At 41.6% G+C, this 21,698-nt stretch overlaps 1 pseudogene; it reads right to left on the reverse strand.

Annotated features, from left to right (window-relative positions):
- Nucleotides 1–12,478: 12,478 nt before the first annotated feature.
- Nucleotides 12,479–13,160, reverse strand: LOC149147254 (sister chromatid cohesion protein PDS5 homolog C pseudogene; annotated as a pseudogene).
- Nucleotides 13,161–21,698: the final 8,538 nt, after the last annotated feature.

A 21,698-nucleotide genomic window follows, 5' to 3' on the forward strand; every position in this document is an offset into this window, starting at 1 on the left:
GAAGTACTAGCTGAGTTGGAGCATGATCTAGAGCGTCTCACGGCAGATATACCTGAGACTACTATGGACGACATTCCTATCAGGCTTCAGCGCTTCGTAGTCGCGGTCCCTGGACCGTTTAGGAGATTTTTGCGTAAGGTAGCCCGCGCAGTGGTGTCGTACAGAGAGCACCACCAGTGATTGACTAGTCACTTTTGTAGTCACATGTGACATTTTTGACTTTTTGTACTATCATTTTGCCGATCATAAGGTGTTTTAAACCTATGATCGAAGACGATGTATATATTTTTTGACACACTTCTATCTATATATATCACTATTACCGGCTTATCTTGTTTAACATATGTGATGAAATGTTTTTAAATTTACTTGCATGATTATCGTAAATGTCTGTCCAACATTCGAGAAGCAATTGCATCTGCTAATGTATTCAAAGACCTTGGAATATGTTGATATTCAATGTAATCAAATTCACGTTCCAAGAGACGCACTCTCAAAAACAACCTTAATAACACAGGATTTCTAATGGCATAAACTCTATTAAGCTGTAATACAACAAGTTCAGAATCTAACCTCACTATCAAACGTCGAATTCCAAATGAAATAGATTCGGATAATAATTCAACCACTGCACTGTATTCTGCAATGTTATTCGTTGTTTGACCGAGGCTTACCCCATGCATAGAAACTAACTCGTCAGAGGGCGAATAGATAACCCAAGCTGCGGAAGAGATATTCCGTGTATTACGACAAGCACCATCAGCAAATCCAATGTATGTTTGGAGAGGCGTCGACATCTACAATATCAAGAGTAAAACCAAGATAAGCCAGAATAATGACGAAAAACCACACTCGCTAAGCTAAGCACACTGACTAAACTAACACACTTGCTAGCTAGAAAGGAAATCTAACCTATCTAAAAATTTCTCCATACCCATCATTTTAAGCATAATACCTCTTTAGGTAAAGTCCATTTCTGGGTTTACCCAAAGAGTCCCCATCAAAATCAACTAACTCATAAGCCCCTTTTGCTAGCTTTCGCTTTACAATGTAGGGCCCATGCCACATGGGAACGAATTTTCCGGCACCTAGCTTATCGTTAGCTTGATCATATAATAGTACTAGGTCTCCTTCCGAAAAACTTCGAGGGGTTACATTTTTATCGTACTGAGCTTTCATTCGTTTCGCGTGAGTCTCGATAGCTAAAGTAGCGTCACGTCGAGTCTCATCTAATTTAGCCAAGTATAATAACCGTTTCTCCTCTTCGGAAGTAGCTGGAAGTAATTCGACAGCCATTTGAAGTGATGGGATTTCGCATTCAATAGGTAACACAGCTTCTAAGCCATAAACTAGCTGGAAAGGGGTGAAACCTGTTGAATTTTTCACTGAAGTTCGATATGCCCATAGCGCCGAAAATAACATGTTATGCCAATTCGTTCGATGGATACCAATGATCCGTCGAATCATGATGACTAGAACTTTGTTGATTGACTCAACCAAACCGTTGGCTTGCGGATAATAAGGAGTAGAGCTATCGTGGCGCAAACCAAGCTGGCTTGTAAGCTCAGTCATCATGACGTTTCGAAAATGGCTCCCATGGTCAGTAATGATTGCTTGTGGGACACCAAACCTAGTTATGATATGATTGAATACGAAAACTGCAGCTGTCTTGCCGCTTGCGTCGAATGTAGGCATCGCCTCGGCCCATTTTGTAAAATAATCAACCGCGAGGATGATATACGCATGCCCCCCGGCCGAGTGAGGGTTACAAGTAATAAAGTCAATGCCCCATTTGGCGAATGGACCAGCGGCAATTATAGGGTGGAGAGGAGCAGGTGGAGCGCGCATCTTTCGATCAAACACTTGACAGTTGTGGCATGTTCTGACAGCAAGGATACAATCTTTAAACATAGACGGCCAGAAATAGCCAGCGCGCAACACCTTCTGAGCTGTGGCATACCCAGACATATGACCGCCACATGCTCCAGAGTGACAATCATTCAAAACTCTCTCAGCCTCTTCGTGAGTTAAACAACGTCGAAAAACTAAGTCTGCCCCCCGGCGATAAAGTGTATCTCCAATAATTCTGTATTGCTGGGATCGAAACCGAATTTTTCGACGGTCTTCCTTGGAAGCTTCAGGCCGAAAGGTTTGGGTTTGGAGATAGATGATTATATCCCCATACCACGGATCTAAAGTGCTAATAAGAAACAAAGATTCGTCCGCAATGGACTCCTCTGCCACAGTCTCTGTGTCAGCACTCGGGAAATCACACATCAATTCCGCAAAAACTAAAGATTTCTTAGACTTGGACTTCTCGAACTCCAAGTCGAACTCTTGCAGGATAACAATCCATTTAGAGTACTTGCCCCCTAGCAGTTGTTTTGTCAAAATATAAATCATAGGGTTGCAATCCGAAATAACTGTAGTCTTGCGGAGAAGAATGTAGTGACGAAAACGCTGGACAGCTTGAACGGCTGCCAGGGCCAATTTCTCCACATGCGAATATTTTAACTCAGTGGGATTTAAGGTTCTACTAAGATAATATATCACATGCTCTGCTTTGAATTCATCTTCTTGAACTAACACCATTCCAATGGTGGAATGCGAAGCTGCGAGGTATAAGAAGTAGTCCTGGTTGTAGTTGGGAGGATGCAATAACGGTGCATGGGTCAACGCGTGTTTCAGTGCATCAAAAGATTGTTGGGCAATCTCGTCCCAAAAGAATTGTGCGTTCTGTTTCAACAACCGTGTAAAACCTTTAGTGACCTCGGCGTAGTTTGGGATGAATCGGCGTAAAAAGTTCGCTTTCCCTTGCAAACTTTGGAGTTGGCGCAAACTCGAAGGAGGAGGCAATTTGATGATAGCCTCGACTTTCGAGGGATCGACGCGAATGCCGGCTTTTGAAACAACAAATCCCAGCAATCGACCTGTTTCTATACAGAAAACACACTTGTGGGGATTCAACCGAATTCGATAATGCCTACACCTCATAAAGATTGCTCGTAGGTGGACAAGGTGATCAGCTCGTTGTAAAGAATGAGCAGGCAAATCATCGAGATAGGGTTGCACAATGTGCTTGATGTCATGAAATGCATAAGACATCGCCCGTTGAAAAGTAGCGCCGGCATTCTTAAGCCCAAAAGGTAATTTGCAATAAGCAAATGTCCCCCATGGACAAATGAATGCCGTTTTTGGTTGATCGGCAGGTAGAATATTGATTTGATTATAGCCTGAGAAACCATCCATGAAGGAAAACATCTCACTTCCGGCACAATCATCAATAATTTGATCGATATAAGGCGTAGGATAGTTGTCTTTTGGACAAGCTCGATTGATATCCCTATAGTCGATACAGATTCTTATTGTTCCTTGTTTTTTATTGACGGGAACAATATTCGATACCCAATCCGTTAACGGGATCGGATAAATGAAACCTGCTTTCAACAGCTTTTCGACTTCTGCTTTAATCGCAGCCGCTTTTCGAGGGTGAATCTGACGCAACCGTTGCCGAATGGGTTTAGCATCCGGGTAGGTTTTGATTTCATGAACAACAATGGCAGGATCAATTCCCGGCATTTCCTCGTAAGACCAGGCAAACACGTCGCGGAATTCTTGGAATAGGGCCTTGTAAGTTTGGATTTCTTCTTCAGTACATGCGGCACCTATATGAATGTTCTCCTCGATTCCGGGCTTCACTGAAATATCAATGGGAATAGTACGAGAAATATTCCCTAAATTCAGCTCTGAATCAGAATGTTTCGTTGGATCCTGAGCGTCTTTGACATATTCAGCGGTAAAGATAGATGAAAAATCATTTTCAAATGCATCATCCTTAGGTAAAAACGAAGATCTGTGATGGAGATCTTCCCATGGTAGATCATCTACACTTAGGATTTCGCGAAGTTGTTCGTCAGATGACACTTCTTCGGGAAACGTTATCCGTTCTAAGGGTGAGGTGAAAAGTGACTCTTCACTGACCACATTCATTTGGTCGGTTTCGGTTGAATGAAAGTCGGTAAAAGACATAAGAGCTTCATAAGCAATCTCATACGGACTCAACGGCATAACATCACCGAGTGAGTCTAGCTCAGAGTCAGAGGGAACATACCAAGGATCATCATAAATAATGTTTTCTGACGTGATCATATGAATTGTTGCAAACGAAGGGTCTGCATTGAGTGGAGGGAGAGGAAAAGTTCCCAGTAAACCGGAATCCTTAACTAAACCTACACCAATGTCCCTATAAGGGATTGTCGTTTTACCAACATGCTGGATAGTTTCTAAAGAGGTTGGGTCGGATGAAAAGTATGTCAGCTGATCAATAGTCACGATCTTACCGTTATGTGGAAACTTAATGACTCTGAAGACCGATGAAACGACCGCTGTCATAGCATATGACCAACTTCGACCCAAAAGAAGGTTGTAGTCTAGAGGGGCATCAACCACTTCCACATCCAGACTAACGGTTTTACCTTCGACCCCTATAGGCAATTCTTGTAGAATACCAAACGGACGGAACCCACGGCCATCAAAGGCCTTAAGGATGGTGGGGGATTGGTTCAACGAAGGAGAACCAAGCGATCTCCAACATTGAATCGACATAATACACGTAGAAGCTCCCTCATCAATCACAGTCCGATGAATAGGCCTGTTTTTGACTATCACTGGAATTTGGAAAGCCATTTGATGGGGGAGACGCGGTGTACTACTTTCTAGATCAAAGATCATTAGGTTCGGGTCCTGAACATCGACAGCTCCAATAGCCGACAAAAGCAATTTTCGTTGCGCTGGACATGATTGCAGCACTTCGAGTGCCGACATTGCTGAAGGTGAAACAGCTAAGTCTTCAACAATGTTGTAATTCTGGGCTGCTCTCGCATGTGGATTGAAAGCAGACCTTCGAAGTACACCCTTGGCGGGCGGCTTAATCACTAAGTCTGGGTTAGGTTTTTCGATCTGTAGTGGATCGGAACCAGGAGCTGAGGTTGATGGGTTAGAGTGAGAAGATTCTGCTTCCTTACCATCAACAGGAGCCTTACTACCATAATCTTGCGATCGAGTCGCAATCCTGACATGAGACATCATCAAAATGGGTTCTTCACTGGCATTCGAAGAAGAACCTATCATCTTATTCTCCTGCTCTGGAAATGGATTTTTTAACACAGCAGGAGTGGGAGAACCTTTGACTATTTTCACTACCTCGGCCCGATGAGGGCAGTCTCTCGTAAAATGATCTTCTTCACAAATAAGACAAGGATATCGAGGTTTGCGTTTTTCGTCATTGGTTTCCGACTTTTCCGTTTTCTCCTTTGGAGCCTTGTCTGCTTTAGCCTTCTTCTTTCCTTTCTTCTTTCCACCGTTTTTGGATTTGGCCGTAGATGACTCTACAGCGTGAATGTCGGCGGTAAGTTCAGGAGGAGAAGACTCTCCTGTCGGAGAATCAGGCAAAGTGATAATTGGAGTATTGGAGGTCTTGGAAGACTTCTTCTTACTCTTCGTAGTCACGATACCAATCATACCATCAGCGGCATGAGATCCCGAAGGAGCAGCAGCGATTTGGTTTGACTTTGGAAGATCCGGAATTTTCTCGTGTAACGTACCCGACTGAGTGTAAACTAAGTCAAGGTATTGTGCCTGAGCAATGACTTGCTCCTCAGTAACTACTCCGGCCTTAGCTACATCTTCAGTAATTCTTGGTAATAATGATTTGACAAACCATTCAGCTAAGATTTGGTCCGGGATAAAAACTTTCACTAATCTCCTTCGACGTCTCCACTCATGGATGTGATCAGAAATGTACGTGGATGTCGATTGTTTTAGCGAAGTTAATAATTCTGTACCATTATCGTATCTGACTGGTAACTGAAAATGAGTTAAGAACGAGGTAGCTAACTGGCTAAAGTTGTAAAAAGAGGCCCGTGGTAACTCAATGTACCACTTGGCTGCGAGACCAATGAGTGTACGCTGGAAAAGACGTAAGCGGATGGAATCATCTGAGATGGAATTTGATGCACACCAGAGGTGGTAAGTCATCACGTGATTAGACGGATCCTCTCCAGACTTACCTTCGAACTTGGGTATATCGCTGGGCAACTTATTTGGCATTGGCGGCCAGAACTGAAGATATTGAATTGGATCGTTCGTTAGGCGCGTCAAGTCGGGTAAATCTAAAGTCGCAATAAACGGTAACTGCCGGTTAGGATCTCTAAAACTCTGAGTCACAATACCAGCCCCAGGAGGAGGATATCCAGGATAACTAGGAACAGGAGTCGCATTTGGGATATTATATCCTCCTGGAAAACCAGGATTAACCGGACCGTACTGGGGTTGCTGAGGTGGTTGATAAGTGTACCCAGGATACGGTTGATACTGGTAAACCGGTTGTTGGGCAGCTTGCCCAGGTTGATACTGTCCCTGGTACGGAGGTTGAACAAATTGAGGTTGAGTAGTAACAACCGTACTTGTACCAGGTTGGCCTGCAGGCATCTGGACTGTGGTTTGAACCGTGGGTCCAGACAACGGTACAGATGTCTGAGGAGTGGTTACAGGGACAGTAGAAACCGGAGCTGCCGATACTCCAGAAGTAAGCATGGTAGATGAAGCGGTAGTTGCTGCAGCCGTGTGAGGTGGAGTACCAGGTGCAATTGGCGGCTGAGTAACTACGGAAGTTACAGGGGTCTGAACACTTGACTGGACAGGTTGCGGTTGCTGGGGTGGACCAGGAACTGCAGGTTGTCCTGCTTGAGGTACCGACTGTATACTTGGTTGCGACATCTGTTGACCCTGTGACGGATCCCATGTTAACATTCCAGGGTATTGACTCGTAACAGGTTGAGGATACTGAGATCCATAGCCGTATTGAGGATAGGGTTGATAACTGTAAGGTGCAGTCCCATATGATTGCCCTTGAGGTGGTTGATAACCTTGACCAGGGTATTGACCCGTAGGTTGATAACCTTGAGGTAAATACGAATACTGGGGTTGACCTTGACCTTGAGGTTGGTATCCTTGAGGTTGATACCCTTGGGGTTGATACCCTTGGGGTTGCCATCCTTGAGGTTGCCATCCTTGAGGTTGATATTGATACTGAGGTTGACTTTGGGGTACATATTGAGGCTGGGGTTGATACCCTTGGGGTTGATACCCTTGAGGTTGCCCCCCAGTCACGAATGAAGTACCTTGAGGTTGCCCCCCAGGCATTAACGAAGGTTGCCCCCCAGGCGGTAATTGGCCACCTTGAGGTTGGTTAATGGGAGTTGAACCTGACATCATATAAACGTCACCTATACTCAATGGTACATTACCACTGTTTCCAACTAATAACCCATGATCAACAGGTTGAGGAGATGCTCCCGCAAAGGTACCAGAAAGTGATTGATACCCAGTAGGAACAGAAGGACCGCCATGTAAAAATGATTCAGGACTTTGTGAAAACACAGATGACTGACCAGACATATTTACAGGAGAATGAATTCCTCTAGGTGGAACCGGAGTACGAGGTGTAGAAAAACCTACTGAGTTGTCTAAAAAATTGGTTAATGCAAGGTACCAAGATTCACTTCTAGGAGGACTGTAAAAGATGGATTCACGCTCCCTTAGATCAAGGGTAATTAGATCTTCAGAATCAGAAACGCCTATTTCTTCCTCTGGAACAAGTTCTTCTATAGCAATTAATCCAACAGGAAGATTTTCGGTGATAATTCTTTCTATTCTTGGTGAATCAGGAACACTAGGAGTTGGAGTAACAGGTTCGGAAATTTCAGGTTCTTCGCCTGTTTCACTGGCAGATGAAAAACTACCAGCAAGCTCGGAAACTGTAACAGCTTCGGGATTGTAACCTGTTTCTAAACTTTGGTAATCTGGATGGACTACCAAGGAAAATTCTCCTTCTTCAGGTGATCCTACTCTACTGCCACTAGGAGGAGTTACAAGGACCTTTAACCCTTCTAAATGACCCGGAATGTCTTCAGGAGATTCACCCCGCGATTTACGGAGTTTTCTTAACAAATCTATTCCGGTAACAATCTCAGGAGACTTGCCCCGAAGTCTACGGGACTGTCTCGGTAATTCCGCCACAATTAAAGATTTTAACTACAACACACGAAAACAAAGTAAAAAATTTCAAATCAAACCACCTAAAGTCTTCTAAAGAAGCAAACAAATTTGAAGCACACGCCTAAATAATCTAGAGCGTCAAACCACACACAAACAGTAGTCTTCCGGACCAAAAGCGCTAGTTGGTGATTAGGCCCAACCTCGCAGGATTCAGTACAGAAATGGTGGGTGGAACAGTTACCCCGGCAACCTGCTTAATGAATAGACTGGACCAAGTTCCTCCACTTTAACCGTCTCGAAGTGAAGCGAACCCCCCAGAAAATCCAAGTGAGTATAACCGACGTCTGCTCCAGGTACAGTGGGACCTTCCCTCCACCGTCACCTTGGGTAGAATCCTAGATATTATGGCCACTAAGGTTACCAATCACAACAATTACACCTGGGGGAACAGTCTAAACTCCGACAGCACGCAAGGGCAGAGTAGCAAGCTCCAATCCCCTTACCGGCTCCTTGACAACAATCCAAGGTTTACCGATAAGTGACCCCTGGCTCCTCGACAATGGTTAATCCGAGGTTTACCGTTTGTAATACGTACTGCCTGGCGTCGTTCCCAACGAGGGAGGAATGATCCCCTCACTGGTTCGGACACGAGCTCGTGCTTCTCCTTTAAGAGGAGCTTTCCCAGAATGTAACTGAAACAATTGGATTTGTTCTACTCAAGATAGACTATCTGTTTGGTTTTGTAGTCTTGGAGAGTTAAGTACTCACCTACTCCAAGACCCTAGCCTAAGCTATGTTGGTGCTTCAGAGCCCTAGAAAAATAAAGATTACTAGATTGATTTTAATTTAAGCGTTACTTTTAAGGTTGTTTCTTAAGTCAAAAGGTGATGGAAGTGAAACCAGTGGTGTGTTGACTCGACTCGAAACCACTACAAAATGCACCTAGAATGATTTATCCACTACTTTACTTTTTCGATGAATTGCTTAACTAAAAAGTTGAGAGAATGCAATCTTTATAAAAGCAACTTCTTAATTGAAGACAATCAAAGAAACAATTCGTTTGTCTTTTCCAAGCATAAAAACATAACCTCTCTTTACATGCACGAAAAAACTCTTTTCTTTTTTCGAAAACAAAAAGCTACTTGAAACAAGACTTTTTAAGAAGATGTTTTTGTATTTTTCTTTTAATAAAGCAAATAAATCTAATATAACCAAAAATCAATCTTAACAACTCTTAAAATCTATGAAAATGCACTCATAAGCAAACTAAAGGCAAATTTACTCTAAGCAATCTTAACGAGGCCAAAACTAACAATGATTATTTCTAAGGTGTTTTACTTGATCACAATCAAATCAAGGACTAGCTTATTGCAGAATCAAAAACTAGCCAAAACAAAACTCTAATCTTTTTGTTCTTTTTGTAAAATGGAAATCAATACTTTATAAACAAGTAATTCGAAATTTGACCCAAAACAACTCAAATGGCAAGTTGCTCACAAAAGGAGACTTTACGACAGGCCCGACTTCTAAGAAGGTTGACTAACCAGAGAGATCTAAGGCTGGACAACTTTCTACTATCAAAGTCACTACAAAGCCTTTCCAAAAATCAAACCCTAGGTCTAAACTTCGTTGAAAACCACTAAAACACTCAAAGCTCACAAAACTAGTTCAGGTGAAAATTCTTGACAGGGTACTAAAGGATCTGGGCAGAAAACACTAAGGAAAAACAAAATCTAAAAGCAATTTAAAGCAAAAATGGAATTTTCTTAAAGTTTACAGGAAGACGCAGGCAACCCGTTGTCACAGGTGCGGCCCCGCTCTGTGCAGACGGCAACAGCGCGTCCAAAGACGCACTGTGCAGTACTAAGAGGGTGCGTCCTTCTGGAAAAATGAAGAAAAACCAAATCTAACTAAATCTAAAGCTAAGCCACCCAAATACTAATTCTCACAGTCAAAAACCAGAAAATAAAAATGATTTTCTCAAAGCAAAGTTCATATAAAGGAAAAGACTCTCTCATTAATGGATTCCCCAGCGGAGTCGCCAATTTGTCACACGGAATCTGTCAAGGGTGCGGACACGACTGACCTTCCTAGAAGTCTAAGACATTCTAATGACAAACAAGACAAAATGGAGTGATCTTTCTCTAAATACACCTTTTACAACATGAAAACTACAAGTGTTTAGGCTTACCTTATTCCAAAACGCTGTTGTTGAAGTCCGTTCTTGACGATCCGGATGAGCTCCTCCTTCAAGTCAATTCCTGCAACCACAAACAATCAAACAATTACCAAGCACTTGCATTTCATATAATAAAACATATATTCAACATGCAGACCAAGGAACACATGAAATAACTCATTAACACAAGCTATTGAGAAAAATAAACCAGTTTGTATTAATAACGAAACAAAGAAACTCTTACAACCTGGCCTTGGTGTTGTGCAAGTTCCTCCCAGGGTCCATCAAGGGTTTTCCTCTACTTTGACAAAGCTCACCCTCTCCCAAGTAGAATCAAGTGAAGACAATCTCTCCTCACAAAGGCTCTAATGGAAGACCTAAATCCTGCAGCATTTACCCAAAGAAAATGTATAGCTCCAACCTCCTCTCCTTCTGGCTCAATGCCTTTATTTATAGTGCTGTAAAGAGGTTATTCAGGTCCACTATCAATGGGATCATCCCCCTCTTTGGGTGGGATAGCTCCCTTATTGATGGGATAAGTTCCCCCTTAATAGAGATACATGAACCAACTGGAGGCGCATCCATTTCATCAAACCGACCTCTAGAATGTTCTAGAAGTAACCACAAGTAACTTTTTCAAGATAAAACTCGCGCATTTTGCCTTTTACAGAGGGACGCACCTGTCCCTTAACATACAGAGCGTCCATGGACGCAGATTTTGTGAACATGGTCAGCGTCCCCGCAGGTAAGGCTAGAGAGAACCTGCGACCCCAGAGATAAACATAGTTTTTACAAGACTTTCTCTCTTCTTTGAGTTTGAGATGGATAACAGAGGCATGAGACTTGCCTAAGAGGGTAGCATGACTGTTGATTTGAGCCATACTAACTGTAAGTAGTCAAGGTGACATTTTTTAGTGTAACATCTCTCTTGATGGATTAATGATTTTGATTAAAGATAAGATGGCTAACTCTTATAGAACAACTGTGAAAAATATGAATGGTGGAAACACATTAAACAACTATCCATTGGGCTTATGGAGTCAACAACACCTCAATATAACAATGAACTCAACCTTACATGGAAGTCAGGGCATTCATCATTTAAACATTCAGAACATAAACTCATATGGGACCACACAGTTTATAAATGTATACAGGAAGTCAGAGCACATTCAGTGAATTCTGAGTGATTATACATCCATACCACTGTAAGAATTAAGAAAAGGACAACATCACATATTATGAACATAAAAATTCCTTCATGAATCCTGAGAAGTAAAGTCAAGCATGTATTACTGAAAATGAGTCTTACATAGGCCAAATACAAGCTTTTGCATAAAATTTCCAACAACGATTACATTGTTGTTTCAGCTATATATAGAGCTCTTATTCTAACTGATCGAGATTCCTCCTTAAACATTAAGGGAACTCGAAAACTACTTCTAATGACACCTATTAACCCTTTAACTAACTAATAAATACAACTGACTACTAATTGACAGCTCTAGAATCCTAAAACAATTAGGATTCTAATTCTACATCATGCTGAATGTAGCATTTATTACAATCAGGATTTATTCCCTGACAAGTGGTCTCTTTTAGTTTGGCTGTGATGGATCTTCAAGGCTCCATGTTGGTCTTCAATGTCACATGTTTTCCATTGTCCTGAAACATAGGAAATTATCCCTGTTTTACTGGTCTTTGGTTTACCTCAAAATGTTCGAATCCAAAGAAGCATGTCCTTTATCCTTTAATTACCCAAAATAGAGCAGACTGCCACGTCCTTGATGTGTTGTCCACCATTTTCATGTACCTGTGTGATGACAAAACCTTTCAAAAAGATTTGCCACTTTGTCAATCATAATTGATCAACTGAATTGTAACATGCAGCTACAGCAGTTTCGTAGCGCGCTACGAAACTGCTATGTAATTTCAAAAGCACAGTCTTCCTTTCATAGCTAAATGATTGCCACTATTCATGGCTTAAGCACCCTACTCCCTTGATCACTTTGACAAGATTTGCTTGCAACTTTTCAAGAAACAGATATTTCTCCTGAGGAAGAGATGCAATGACACCAATAACACCATTGACTGTTCCAAATATAACTGTATGAATCTGGTTAATACCTCACGTCCAAATTGTATAGGCATCTTCTCTTCAGGTGCAAGGGGATGTGCTAATATAGTTCCCTCTGGGATCTCCACAAAGAAATAGCCCATTCCTCCATGTAATACTTTCTTCTATGACATTCTGACATCAATATCATTCTCTCCAGGTCTAATCACATCAAACTCAAATCCTAATTTCTTCCCTGCCTTTAAAAATTCACTTCGCATAGTTGATGCTTTGGACAAGGTTATGGGAACAACCTGTAAATGAGCATGATTATTAGTCTCAACTTTTTTGCACAGCGTTTAACAACATTTATGGCTAGTGCAAGGGCAGCTAGTGAAGCTTTTTGCTTGTCTCTTCTCAAGCTATTCAATAAAACAGATAACAGTTGTTGTGATATGTCTTCACTCTCATTCAAACCAAACTCATAATTGTTTGCATCGAAGCAGATACGTTTTCAGTGTGGTTCTCACTAGCACTGGCAAGGAAATGTTGAAACATGTCAAGGATGAGATTATCACACTGAAGGTTCAGCATGACAACGCATGACCTAACTTTTGCGACAGTTTCTAAAATTGTTACCCTCCTTCCAAATGTGAGACTATTCATTTGATCTAGTCCCTGAAGGCTTCCAACAATCAATTGAAATATTTCCCTCATTAAATCATCATTATATGGTGCTTCAGGTGCCGTTATTCTAGTGATTTCACTAATGCAAGTAACAACAATGAGCCTGACATCTTTGTCTTGGTGCCTTAGAAGCTTTGGCTTTACCAACGCACTCATGGATGGAATCACTGCATCCTGCATTATCTCAGAAGGTTACTGTTCCACCATAGATAAATAGTCCTCCACTTTCTGAAATTCCTGAACTGTACTTGAAACATTTGGCAGAGGCAACTGAAGTGGTTGTTGACAAATATCATAAATAATCTCATGGTATTCCTTTTGGAAATCACTCTGAGAATCTCCTTCCGTTGACATCTCTTCTGTCTCTTCTCGTGAAAGCGCCCGCCTATGGTTTCGTTCCTCCTCTACCTTCCTCATATAGTTTAACACCTTTTTGAAACCATTCAGATGTTGAAGCTCAGACAGAGATTGCCATTGACAGTGCGTATATGACTGTCCTTTCCACTTAATCAAGAACTCCATTTCACTCCAATCTAGCTCCCCATCCATTTGCATGTTCAAGACAACTAGCTCAGGCTGTTCTTTTTCTGCTAATCTGCTTTAGTCCATTCCAAAGTCTTTGTCAACATCAGGCAATTCTCGGTGCCATTTGCTTTATGAACCATAGGACCTGCACCAAGAACCCACCGAGGAATAGACATGGCAAACACACCCTTGTTCTACATCCTGATTAAGAAATTGTCTTTGCGCATGATACGCATTATAACATCGTGAGCTGAAAGATCTTTGACAACACAGAGTCGCTGAATGCTTTGAAATTGAACGGTCTTTTCCAACACAGATGACCAGGAGATAGTTTGCATTTCCCAATCTGTAATTTTGAGGTTGTTCTTATAAAAATCGCGGATCTCAAGTGTGTCTTTCAGCTGGGTGAAAAATCTCAGAAAACAGAATATCCAGTACAATGAGAATATCCCTGAAAACTGAGCTCAAGATTGTTTACAAGGAATAGTTTCAGACTGCTCCAAATTCAAAGAATAGAAGCAAAACCCACAAGAACATTTCCCCGATTGCTCTGATACTATTTTGAAAACCCTGATTGAACGACCAAAACCGCTGAGTAAAATACAACTGCAAACATGTGCCAGTACCAAGACACCTAACGACCTAATGATGAGGATAAGCGGTAGGATATGATAGACGAAGTGTATAGGCTAACAACTGTTGATGGATTTTGATGGATATGAAAGCTGTGAAAGAATGGATATGGATTCGAACAAATCCCCAATTTCGTAGCGCAGCCAGTGCAAAATATGAATTATGCGCTACGAAATCACCTAAAACATGTTGCGCTGCGAAACTGCTAAAAAGGATTTATGTGCTGCAAAACCACTTTAAAATGATTACAGGCGCTACGAAATCACCTAGACAATTTCGGCTTTGAAATGAGTTTGGACATATAATATCCATGTGAGATGTGAGACCAATGATAAACTAAAACAGAGAATTGACCCCTTTATACATACCAACAATACTCTTAACAAGACTCCTATTCAAACTATTTAGACTCTAAAACCAGATGAAAAGACTAGACCCAAAATTGACACCAACCCTGTGGCAAACAATCGAACTGATGTGAACAAGTTAGAAATTTTTCTTGAGTGATAACACATAGCATCAGCAAGACATCAAACATTCAGGAAATCACTGAGCTTTTCCAGCCTTTTGCATTAGATAATCTGAAAATATACAATACATTTGCCTCAGAATGAAAATCACCAACCCTTCATACGTTGCCAAGGGAGGTATATATACATAATTTACATAAGAAAATATCTAACTGATGAGTAAATGCTTCATTAGTAGGAGTGGCCTCTTCTCTGTCTCTTTTCTTACCCCTCTCCTCATGTGCTGGGGTCTGCAAAATAGGTGTTGTAGGTGGTTCAGTTTGCGGTGGAGGGGTTTGCTCTTGTTGCTGCCCAATTGAGGAGGCAGGCTGTTCTTTCACTGTTTCTTCTTCAGCACCCATTATTCCTTTCCCTTTATCTGTACCTGGTGCTGCTGTAGAAGGTGCCTGTGTGGTTGGTGCAGTTGTTGTGGCCGAGGTCCCTTCTCCCACTGGATGTGGTGGCTTGAAGATCACCTGCTGCACAGAATCCAAGTCAAGAGTTTTTTCCAAATCCTTGACATTCTTTTGCATTATCTCTTCTTCAGTTAATTTTTCAATTAAAGTGTCTTGCAGCCATTCTTGCTGATTGGCATACTGTTCAATATGTGGATATTTGCAATGCTCATAGCCTAGCATCCTGTACTTGACTCTTCTAGCAGTGATGAAGCCTTCAAGGTCATAGGGGACCCACCGGAAGCTTTTTGAGAGCATGTACTTATCTTTGAGGATTAGCTCAGCATCTTGCCATCCCTCTTTCTTATTCATAATGAAGGGGCCTAGGTGGTGCTTGAACTTGAGATGGGCTTTCTTTTTGGAGCTGTGAAAGTGAGTGAGATCTGAGTGAATAAGCTGCCTGTAATACTCCAAGGCAAATAGTCTCATGGTCACATATTTTGGGAGCCTGTATGGACAGAGCTCACAACCATAGATTCTGATGACTGTATGATCCTGGTATAGGTACCAATCACCTATTTTATAATTCTTGGAGAGCTGCAGGATTTTCTGTATTTCAAATGACATTCTGGGAGGAGGGGACCTCATCAACAAACAAGAGACCGGGTAAACAAATTGATCAATGAATTCACAATATGAATATGGTGAATTTTGGGTGAATTTTGCACTTGGTGGAAGACGGATGTCCAGAAGATAACAAATCTTCTTTCTCCTTTAGAATCCAACTTTTTAATGTGGCATGGGAAAGCCTCAGACTGGTAGTACATGAACAGGTGGTAGATATAAGATGAATACTTGAAGATGCCCTCCCTGTCTACTTTGAAAAGCTGCTCATGTATCTTGTTGGCTATGAACTTAGCAAAATTATATTTGTAGGTAGGAGGTTGGCCTGGGCTATAAGCAGATAGTAATACCAGCACTGTTTCATCAACAAATTCACTGGTCTTATAGCCCAACACATATGAAATCATGTCCAACAGAAGTTTGCCTATATCAGTAAAGTGGACATATAAGTAGGGAGGTGGCCCTGTGGGCTGGCGGTCAGGCCTCATAAATGTCTGGGTGATCTTTTGCCTGTCCTCAGTGGTCATCTTGGCACCTGTATCCAGCAGATAGTTCATGGAGAAAGGGAACAGCAGCTGAGTTTGTTTGAAGTTGAGCATCTGGTTGATGGACTCAGCATTAATGTGAAAGAGGATGCTCCCAGATGGAGACTTGACAGCTCTGTGACTGGCATCATAATTCTCAGCACAAAGGCGAATAATCTCTGGAAAAATATTGACAGATGGGAGAAAGTAGTATGGCAGATTTGACTCCCATATCCCATATGTATCCTTACCATTTAAATAGTCATCTCTCAATTCCCTGAAGGTCTGCAAATGGTCCCTATCACCCACAAAGTCTTGGATGAGGTAGTCCCTGTCAGCAAGAGGCAAGGACTCCAGGTCTTTATTTGGTGCATTTATGGGGGCAACACTGAGAGCTGTGGGTGCAGGAGCAGCCATTATGAAGTTTGTGAATGGAACAAGGTAAGTGCAATGGTTTGCAAGGTTCCACAAAGCTCAAGTGACAGACTCAATGTAGACAATGCTAGAAATTTTCTTCAAAGTGGCATAGGCAGGCTAGGCAGACTTGTCTCTGCTGTGCTTGGGTAAATTCACAGGAATTGTGAATACTGTAGATGAAATGCAGAGGGTGGGCAGGATTTAAATTGGTGAAATGCAGCTATTCAAGCCTGCACTCGGCAAAAGGGAACAATGCCGGGCAGCTTGAGGACAAATTTGTCAATTTAGACTGTGAATTATCGTTTCAATATCCAAATTTGGAGCTGGGGCAATGTGGGTTGCTTTAATTCAAAATTAAGTAGGAGACAATCTTCAATTTGGGACTTAACAGGTGTTTTTATGGATGATTTGCAGAGAAATGGCTAAAACATGGGTGAAACAGGTAAATTCTGGCAAATACCTGGATAAATGATGCCGAGAGCCTCCGGGTTGACAGTGGATGAATAATGCAGGTGAATTGGTGATCGGCGGCGTCTGCAGCTTTGAATTTGGCGACTTGGAGGCGAATTTCGCAGCGCACAGCTCACAACGGCTCTCTGTCTTTTTCGCGTGAAAATGACATAAAACGGCCAAAAACGCGCGTTTTAACGACAAATTTGGCAAAAATGGGTTATTGGCGCTTTTCCGCCGATGACGTCAGCATGACGTCATGGCGGGCCCGGGGTACGGAGGGTGACGTGGGCGCTGAGCTGGAGGCCAGCGTGGCGGGACACGGTGGCAGGTGGTGCGGGGTGGCAAGGTTACGTGGAGGGCCACGAGGCGTGAGGGCGGGCGGAGTGGCATGACGTCATGGTGACGTTGGACCGATGTGACAGCGGAGGTGGCGGTATTGGGGAGAGTGGTAAGCGGTCTCCCCGCACCGCTTTTGGGAGAAGGCGGTATCGGGGAGGGGGGCTCCGAACACCCCCGCCGCTTGCCACGCGTCCCGTGTACGGGGGGGAAAACCGCCCTCTCCCCGGACGTTAAAGGGCGGCGGGTTGAAAATCAAAAAAGACCGCCCACCGTTGGATGAAGGGGGGCGGGAGATGGACGGCTGGCGGGCGCCCCGACCCGTCGTGCATGTTTGGGTGGGGACCCGCCGGCTATTTAAATAATAATTAAAATATGTCGGGGTCGGAACTTTAGGTTTTGGGGTTTTTGTGGGTTTTTTGGGGGTATGCGGGTTAGACTGTCGGATTTTATAAAAACATAGGGATATTGGGTTTTGAGAGGGGGAAAAGGGGTTTCTCATGAAATTTTTTAGGGCAATGGGTAAATGAGGGTTAAGGGTGAGCTATTAGTCTAACCAGGGGTTAGAGTAATTCTCAAAACAAGGGTTGACTATAGTCCCTGGTGGACTAAAGTCTCCCATAGAAATAGTATTTAGCTATAATGCTAAAGGGGGGATATTTATACATTGTTTGGGGTTTTATACACCATGGTGTTATAGTAATAGGGAAAGGGGATCATAGGGGATTTAGTGTAGATAGAGTTAGCAGTTAGTATTGTAGGGGAATATGAATGGGAAGTGATAGAAACTAAGTTTTTAGGAAACAAACTTAGTCAGGGAGTAGATCAAAATGAAAAGAATTTTTACACAAGAAATGTGGCTTCTTTTCAAAGAGAGAAGTAATTTCTGACATGAAGTTTGTACAAATGAAGAGTGTAAGGAGGACTGATCAGGCAGATCCTGCAGTGCTCATGGGGAGGTTAGTAAGAAACTTTTGAAGGGGATGAGGGAAGTTAGTGATAGTTCAGTAGTTTGCCCAATGAGCCATTGGACTTGCCTTTCTCCTGCTGGTGACATCATTGTAATTCTTGCCAATTGATATACTTAGATGATGCTTTTTGCAACCTTCAACTGCCTACCCTGCCTAATATGCCTAACATTTTTTCTTCCTTTGGATGGGTGCACTTGGTCTTGCAAACCCTGATAATTCTCTTTTCTTTTTGCTGCCCTCCTATCTAAGTCTACCGTTATGACTTCCAAGGGCCCAGATTTAGCAGTTGTGCTCCTTTCTTTCTCTATCCACCTAGTCATCTGTCAAGCTTGAGCTGTTTGAACATGTACTTCCTCTCTAGTCTACAACCTGCAATTTAAAACATGGTGAGGCCCAGCTTGAGCTGTTGGACCACCCATCAAAACGGTAGTGGCAATTTGGACTAGCCACTCTCATGGTCCTTTTTTGGGGTTCATTTCTTTTATTTTTTCATTGACCAATTCATTTTCTTGCCCTTTGATTTTTCTTTTAAGGCATACCCTCTTTACATTTTTTAAATTGTTTGCCTCTTTCACAAAAATGAAACCTTAGGAGCATGGAAGGTGAACATTTTTGGCACTTCCACTGTCAATCATGAGAGATGAAAACCTATTGGTATAGGAGGCTAACAAGAAGAACCATAGAGTCCTCTTTAAACTCTTTTCAGACTCTCTAAATAAGAAAAGGTTGTCGAGTGCTTGTCCATTCTAGCTCGTTAAAGGATTGGAAATGACATCTCTCTTGTATTATTTTATGCTTTTTCGGACTTGAGGGATTATTTTACGAAAAAGAACTTATAGAGTTTTCTTTTCTTCCCTTTTCAAAATCTCTAAACATGAAAAGGACCGAGTTAGCTGTGTCGTTAAACTCGTTAAAATATCAAAATAGCGACAAACTTGTCCATCTAAACAAAACCGAGTCTCACCATCGCTAGACTCGTTAAAACATCAAATAACAATGGGTTTGACTGAAGGGTGAATTATAGAACAAGCATATGTTATCCTCCTCAATCATGATAAAAATAAAGAGGTACTGGTCAGCAATGACTGGGGAAAATGGGAAAAATCGAGAAAATTTTATGGTAGCAAGTCACTCTTGAACATGACACTTCCACTTCATGTCTGTGATTAGTTGGGTTGGATCATTCAGTTTGATGGTTATCACACTGTTGGTCTATCACATCATCCATCACTTTTGTTTTGGGTCAACGCTACCAATTCATCTCAGTTTCGCCGATATGTTCAAGAGAAGTCATCCAGTTAAAACTTCATCCGTTGCAATACTGTAAGCCTTCATTTTCATGACCGCCATTCCTAAACCTTGTGTCGTTAGTCGCTTCTCATATCCAAAATCATTTACTTCATTTCGTGTCGTAGATGTGGGATACATCAAGGCCCTCTTACAACGAGTCGCTTCTTGTCGACATCAACTCATCATCCAAGAAGTTGACTTAGGAACACACTTTCAATGCTTTGAAGCTTGCATACATCAATGGCAGGGTTCTCGCTTTCGGCGAGAGGTTGACATCAATGGCCTCCAACCGAAAGATTTTGCATGGTGTTCGACATCAAATCATTTATTCACACCATGCGAAATGTACTGTAGTACCTTGAGGATCATCATTATTATCGATGATCCCTGTCGCGTATATTAACATCTTACATCTGTTATCACAAAATCTAACCCTGATAGGCTGCTGATCAAGTAGACTCTGAGTAACTCTTTCAAACCAATCTTTTGGTTGAGGCTTAGCCTCCTCAACCTGAGAGGGCTGTCTCAATAGGTTTAAGATTTTTGATTAATGATTAGATGGCTAACTCTAGGAATAAAAATGGACAGAAATGTACATCTGGTTGAATCAAAGATTAGCAAACATCTATTGGGCTATGGATTCAAGATAGTCTTCAACAAAACATCGTGATCAGCAAAACATGGAAGTAAAGGCACTTGGAGTTTAGGTTTACAAGTAAAACAGTAACACAGTGAATCAACACAGTTTATAAGCATGTGAAGGAAGTTACAACATTTTCCAATGAATTCTAAGTATCACAAGCTCATAGTATTGTAAATAAGTAATTGAAAAAGGCCATAAGAACATCAAACACATAAACCCCTTGTGAATCTTGAGTAGTAAAACTGATCTCTGTATTAAGTTTGAAAAACACACAGTCTGCTCACATAACACCACTTCTTTTGCTAATACAAATGCCAACCTTGAGGAATTCGACCTCATGCTTCATATAGAGTCTTCACAACCTTGGATTCTATGATCCATCCTTAGGATAATTAAAATTTGACACCTATCTACTCATAAAACAAATTCTTAATTACAAACTAATAGCTAACTGTCTTTTAGGAGTCCTAATACAAATAGGAGTGAAACTCCTAAAACATGTTTCAACAACCTTATCTAAGACTTAAATATATTATTTGACAGTTGCTAATCCATGTCTTCAACCTTTATGATTCCTCCAACATTGTTACCAACCCTGATGATCCGTGACCTAACTGTCCATAAACTGTCTTTGAACACCTGTGTAAAACTGGAAAATTCTGATTTTTTGAAAGTATGGCTTCAAAGAAAGCCTTGTTTCTCTCAACTGGTAACACTTTTTAGGAACTTGAGAGACATTATTGTAGCTGGGAATTTTATTAATAGAAACCTCTTTCAGAATTCTAAAATACGTTTTAATTTGGCTAGAAAATGATCATGAAGTAAACTACTAAAACCAGAAAACAAAGTTTTTCTCTCAATGACTTTCAGCAGTTTTGTAGCGCAAGTTGGGTCATCAATTTCTCCCACCTCATAATGAATTTAACGAAACTGAGAGAGGTTTTTGTAGATAATTATGTTAGGAAGAAAAAAATATTTCATTTTTCAAAAATGAGGTTTAGATTGCTGAGGAAACCCCTTGGAATTTGACTTCTAAAAACAAAAAAAAGAGCATACACAGCAGGGTTTTTACCTACCACTGTAAAACACTTCTTTGACCATTCTTTCTTCTGCTTTTAAATTTGAGTCTTCATCTGTGATCTTAATCTTTCCATCAGCAACACCAAAATTTGAAAACAAATAGTATTTACCTCCAAATACATGCATAAAATGGCTAAAATTCACCTTCAGCAGTTTCGTAGCGCGCTACGAAACTGCTGAAGGTGAATTTTGGGCATTTATGCATGTATTTGGAGGTAAATACTGTGTATGCTCTTTTTAAACACGGCCTTCAAAACTCTGTAGTTTGGTAGTTTTTCAAAATTCCATAAAGACTGATATGGTCAACCAAAAATCAAA

The sequence above is a fragment of the Pinus tabuliformis genome, chromosome 9 (assembly GCF_031772625.1).
Source record: "Pinus tabuliformis cultivar Carrire ecotype Pingquan chromosome 9, CPIR1, whole genome shotgun sequence".
Lineage (NCBI taxonomy): Eukaryota > Viridiplantae > Streptophyta > Pinopsida > Pinales > Pinaceae > Pinus > Pinus tabuliformis.